General features: G+C 38.9%; 1 pseudogene; it reads left to right on the top strand.

The window, feature by feature from the left end:
• Positions 1 to 4,962: 4,962 nt before the first annotated feature.
• Positions 4,963 to 5,782, top strand: LOC146330834 (uncharacterized; annotated as a pseudogene).
• Positions 5,783 to 6,500: the final 718 nt, after the last annotated feature.

A 6,500-nucleotide genomic window follows, 5' to 3' on the forward strand; every position in this document is an offset into this window, starting at 1 on the left:
TTGTGGTGCCTTTTAGATATTTTTGTGAGCAGCGCATTACAATAGTTTAACCGACTGGAAATAAAAGCGTGGACAAGTTTTTCAGCATCATCTTAGAATAAAAAGTTCCTGACTCTTGAATTATTTCTCAAAAAATCAAGTCTGGTTTTAACTATGCAGTTACAGCTACTGTATTGTTAGCAGGGACTGGCAGTCATTTTTCATTTAATGCCATCATCAGGTCAAAGTTTTGATAATCCCAGTGGGAGCCCTTAAAAGCACAAATGATTATGGTTCCCAGGTGAAGTGTCCTAATGACTTTGGTGATATTCTGATTTTCATCTAGCCCCATCATGAGGTCAAAATTTCATTCAATATCTTAGTTAGGTTAGATTAGGTTATCTTTATTGTCCTCTCAAGAAAATTTGCTGTGCAGCAAGAGTTTACATGAAAAACACAATACAAAAGGGCCACCTCTTTGTTTATGACCAAATACCTGCAGATCTAATGACATTAACAGCAGCTTGAGCTGTCAATGTGTTAAGCACCCATGCCCGATCTGCACCTGTGATAGTGTGGCTGTAAACTCTCTTACCTGCCGATTTATACAGAGTAAATAAAATACAAATGATCAGATCAGGATGCATAAATTTGCTTTATGTGGTGTTGATGGACAAAATAGTTCCACAGTACAAAGTGGGAGTGGAGGAGCTGATCACAGCTGGAAAACATTACAACAGGACAAGGACAGGGACATCAGGAACATCTGAGGAAACAGAAAATAGAGGAGTAACATTCTCGGTGCTAAGTCTCCAAAGCAGAACCTGGCAGTAGTTTCCTGATGTTGCAGTTTTGGACCGTGGACATCTCTTGTGTCTCCTCCTGTTAGTGTAAAACACTGAAGTACATTGACTTCTTGTACACTAACTGCCATTTTGAAGAAAACGTGTATCATGACAGTATGATTTAGGCCACACATTCACAAAGGTGACCCCTACCTAACCCATTCACTAATACCAGCTGACATTAACACTGGCTATTTCTGTGTCCTAATTGGCTGTTCAAACACTTTGTTGTCCAGTCAGATTTAGGGGCGGGATGAAGGTGACACACAGACAAACTGGCAGCGAAATTACAATAATAACACTACTACTACCGCTCCTTACGTGTGTGTGTGTGTGTGTGTGTGTGTGTGTGTGTGTGTGTGTGTGTGTGTGTGTGTGTGTGTGTGTGTGTGTGTGTCTGAGAGAGAGCGCAGCTTTAAGCTATTACCAGGCTTTTGGGGATCTATTTTTTTTTCTCTCTTTGAGACCCTGACCTGAGTGGTGTCTCCACACTGACACACACACACACACACACACACACACACACACACACACACACACACACACACACACGCACACACACACACACACATCCTGTGTTTCTGCAAGTACATACCTGCAGCAGCATCTATAGAAAAGGGAAACCAGTTCAAATACAGCGAGAGCAACCAGGTTTTCATACGTTTTGTTTTATTATACATTTATTATTAAATATCTATCTTCATATTTTCATTTAGAATACATACATTTTTATATTGTATTTTCAAAATCCAAATCCCGAGATTATGATAAATTGGGTGCTAATTTAGAACAGAAGGTGAAGTTCATATAGTGCAACAAAGAGTGAAGGTGAGGGGTGAGTGTGGTCAGTTTTTGGCATCTGTATTAGCATTCTGGCCTCTCTTCTTGTCTCAGGCTAAGAGTCAGTGTTGCACCCTTTATTATCTAACTCTGGAACCTTTCTGCAACCTTAATCAGGTACTTTTAGTTACCTAACCTTAACCAGAAATGAATGTTTAGAATAAAGGCATAGCAGTTAGCTCATAACTAACTGTATGACAATAAGACTTGACTGCATTTGAAAGTAAGAAAACAGTGTCATGTAACTGCAGTCGCTGATGTCATCGGTGGAGACAGGGCCCTAACACCATAATGACCTGGTAAGCTCTCTGCACACTGAACATCACCCCTGTGTCTTACCATAAAGAGGATTTGGGTGTCTATGTGTGAAAGGGTGAGTGATATGTGTGAATGATGCTGCTGCTCAGATCATCACTCGGATATCGACAGAGACAGTAGAAGAAGTAGAAGAAGTACAAGTACTGTTACAGAATTAAAATATTACTGAATTACAAATAAAAGTACTGGTGTTAAAAATATATTTGAGTTCAATGTATTTGTCTCAAAACCTATTAGTATTAGTATTAGTATTAGTATTAGTTACTTTTAACCATTGATGTCACCATCACCTCTCTAAGCTAGAAATGCAAATTTTGTGCATTTTCCTTAACTGATAGTTGAAAATGCTAACAGTAATTTAAGATAAAAAGCATGTTTTTTCTCCTCTGTTTCCTCACTTTTATCCATTTTTTGTCATTTTCCCCCAAGTTTAACTAGTCAATGTCAAAATATAAATAAATATCCATGAATACATTTTTAATTGGTAAAATTCTTAATGGCAATTAATTGATTAATGATAAATGATTAACATTCTGCCTAAAATGTGTCTTGCCATGGTGTTTTGTTTTGTTTCTCAGTTGCATGTCATTGTTTTCATTGGTCCGTTTGTGATCAGAGAACCTTGTGGGCTTCTAAAATGCATACAAAAATTTTAGATATTAATTCAACTTGTGCTCAGTACTCAACTATGGGTTGCATTTTTACAGTAAAAAGTTATTTGGCTTTAACAAAACCTCAGTAACAACACTTAACCTTCACAACATGAGCTTCATATCATACAAACCCATATGTATTGACTTATGTTTATGTATAGAAGGTCTCACTTCAGGGTTTTAGCCACACTCTATGGATCGCATGGCTCTATGGATGATAATAAAGGTCGTTTTTTTTCTACCATATGCAAATATGTCATTTATTGAATCATCATAAGAATTTGTGCAGATCACCATGGTTCCCAGAGGTTGAATCCTAATGATGTTGGTAACCCCCTGACTTTTCCTCTTGCACAACTCTTGCACCACAATAACATCACCATAGCATTTGTAGTTTAGAGTGAAATGTCTTGATAACTAATTTTGAAATTTGAGTCATCTTCAGTCACATTTGTCAACTGTTTTGGTTTATACCAAACTAATGACATTACCAAGACCCTCAGCTGTACACTACTGTGTGTTATTTAGAAAATGACAGCATAGTATCTACACTAAAATTTTAACTACCATGATTAAATTCAGCATCCTAGCATTTAGTATGTGTATGACATTTTTCATGATCAAACTAGATGTTATGTTTCTATAGCATTAACTCTCTGTGGACTGGACTGTGAGAAAGATGGCTTTTGTCACCTTCTTCCTGTTCGTGACGTTCATGGATAGGATATCAAGGTACAGCCGAGGGCTGGGCAGTATCCACTTTGATAACAATGGGATGGCATGTCTGCCTGTTTATAGAAGATGGCTTTATCAAACCACAAGCAAGATGGAAGAAAGTCTGCACACCCTGGGAGTCTGCTGTTGAGGTTCAGTTCACTGGTAAGAATATTACTTTGATTCTTGCTAAACAAACTAAATTTCCCTCCTTGCTGAGTTGAAGAACTGGAGGGACACTTCTCTGCATGCTTGGGACTTGTGTTGAAAAGAAAAAATATTGATATGTTGGTATTGTATCAAAATTTGAAATTCCAGTATCATGACAACATGATCTGGGACAATCTGGTGGAAGTAAGAATGGATGAAATAAGACTCAGGGTAACTCAGCAATTGGAAATCTTTGGAGACTTGGTTCCATCAAAATAACCTCCTGAGAGCATGCCTCTGCGTTGTGAGAACACATGATGTAAGATGAGGGGAGGAGGACTCAACTGATGATCGGTGCTCAAACACAGACAAAGTTGATGGATAGGTTTTACAGTTTTTCTCAGTCGCTTTGGTACATTTCTCAGATCAGAATTGAAATTCTCAAAACTACTTGTTTAATCTTCACATCATTGTGTCACTTGTGCACATCAAAAAAGCAGTTTCTCATTTCTTTGAACAAGTAGCAAATGCTTTGGTACATCCATGCAAATGATTATGTACTGTTCTCTGCTGTTTCCTACATTATCAATTGCTTATGTCATGTTGATCAAAATGTATTATAATGGGTCTCTATTGAATAGTCTCACCCCCCACAACATTTAGGCATTAGTTCATCTCATAAGTCTTTACATGCAAAATGGTTGAACAAGTTGTCATAATATGTCAAGCATTTCCATTAGACTTTTTTTCTAAATCTGTCCTGAATTGGTAAATTGCTCCCAGGTGAATCTTGACTTTCTCTAACAAAGGGAAGTGTGTGAAGCATTAGATCAACCAATGATAAACCAGTTTTCTGAAATAGCTCAAAGGTGCATCTCACAAACCATCAACTGGCAAGTATATATATAGCTGGAGCACAACACAATGTTACGATGTCTGACAATGGAAGGACAAGGAATTTGATGGCGTCAACAGCCAGAGAGAAGAAAAAGAGTAAGAGGAGTGAGGCTGCATGGCGGAGGAGTTGGGAGGCAAAACAGAGGAAGAGGCAGAAGAGGCCGAGGACATGTGTGCGTTCCTGATGAGATAAGAGCCACACTTGTAGACCATGTTCTCAATCATAAGCTTACAATGGTCGAGGTTGGTCGAAGGGTGCAGCCAAATGTTGGGAGAACAACTGTGTCCTCAATGATTCAGACTTTTCGTCGACAGAACAGGTATGTAATCTACCAATAGGCACTGTACTGTAATACTGTATACTTTCTGTAATGCTTCATACACTATTACAGTATTCCACTTGCATTTTACAATATACAGTAAGTATACTTTACACAGTGACATTTTATCTTACTCAGTTTTGTGTTTTGCATTACAATATTTTTTCCACATAGGACTGCAAGACAACTACACAGGACTGGCAGAGGGCCTTTTTCACACCTGAACAGGAGGAGGCAATTTGCACCATGGTTGTAGAAAACAGTGCCATAAGACTAAGGGAGATAAAGAGTGCCATTATAGAGGACAACAACATCTTTAAAAACATCCAAACAGTCAGCATCTCAACCACTGACAGGGTGCTGAAAAGACACCAAATGAATATGAAGCAGCTGTACACTGTTCCATTTGAAAGAAATGGTGAAAGAGTGAAGGAGCTACGCTACCAGTATGTACAGGTAAAACATGTATGAGCATGCAGTAACTGTACCTCACAGTAAACAGTACAACATCGTATAGTGATATACAGTACAGTAAGTGTGACCTTTACACATTTGCTATGGCTGTAGAAAAGAAGATGCAATATGTGCTGTATACATTTGATGTAACTGTATCTTGTCCAAAATGAAAATGCATGTAATTCATAACACTCATTTTGTGTCCTCTGGATATAGAGTATATTGGAACTGGAAGCAAGTGAACCACCGCACAACTTCATCTACATGGATGAGGCTGGCTTCAACCTAACGAAACGCAGAAGGCGTGGTCAAAATATCATCGGCCACAGAGCTGACCAGCGGGGCGGGAACATAACCATGGGTGCTGCTATCTCTGAGAATGGTGTGCTAATGCATATTCCCATTATTGGGCCATACAATACAGAGCGTCTTGTCACCTTTTTAGACTCTCTACAGGGATCTCATCCCTGAACAAGAGAGGGGTCAGATAGAAGATGACTTGCCAAAGTACGTGATAGTTTGGGACAATGTCAGTTTCCATCGCTCCAACATCATCAGGCAATGGTTTGTGACCCACAACAGTTCCTCTCACGCTACTCCCATTCCTTAACCCCATTGAGGAATTTTTCTCAGCATGGAGATGGAAAGTATATGATCGCCAGCCACATACACAGATGACCCTTCTGGCTGCCATGGATGCAGCGTGTGATGACATCACAGCAGATGCCTGTCGAGGCTGGATAAAACACTCTAAAAGATTCTTTCCACGCTGCACCGCAAGAGAAGATATTCGTTGTGATGTGGATGAGAATTTGTGGCCAACAGACAGGAACGTCAGGAGGTGTAGGAAGACTGCACTGTAATTCCTACAGCATTGCATGTACAGTTTTCCCTGAGGAGATTGTCCTATGTTCACATTTCTACTGTTGTTTTTTGTTTTTTTCTTTGTGCTATGGAGTGCTGTCTTTTCCTTTCTGTATCACAATGACATGGTCTGTCAATAAATTACAGTACAAACAGTATAAGTGTAAATGTGAATCTTGTCCAGTCTCTTGCAATCAATCTCCCACATACACTAAGGTGTAACTTACAATTTATAATAACTGTCATCAAAACTTTAGCCATAGTTTACATCAGAACATCCCTCCAGAGTACACTGTTATATTAACAACATGACTAAGCAATTTGGCTGTTTTATCCGTACACAATGACACAAGGACTTGTCATTCTGATGCACTGACATGTTCATTGACACAGATATTTACTTTTGAGAGATGAACTAAGGATTTTGAGTGAGAGATTGGCTTTTGCAGGTAATCCATGGTGTT

Source organism: Lutjanus erythropterus, chromosome 3, assembly GCF_056507025.1.
Source record: "Lutjanus erythropterus isolate fLutEry1 chromosome 3, fLutEry1.hap2, whole genome shotgun sequence".
NCBI lineage: Eukaryota > Metazoa > Chordata > Actinopteri > Lutjaniformes > Lutjanidae > Lutjanus > Lutjanus erythropterus.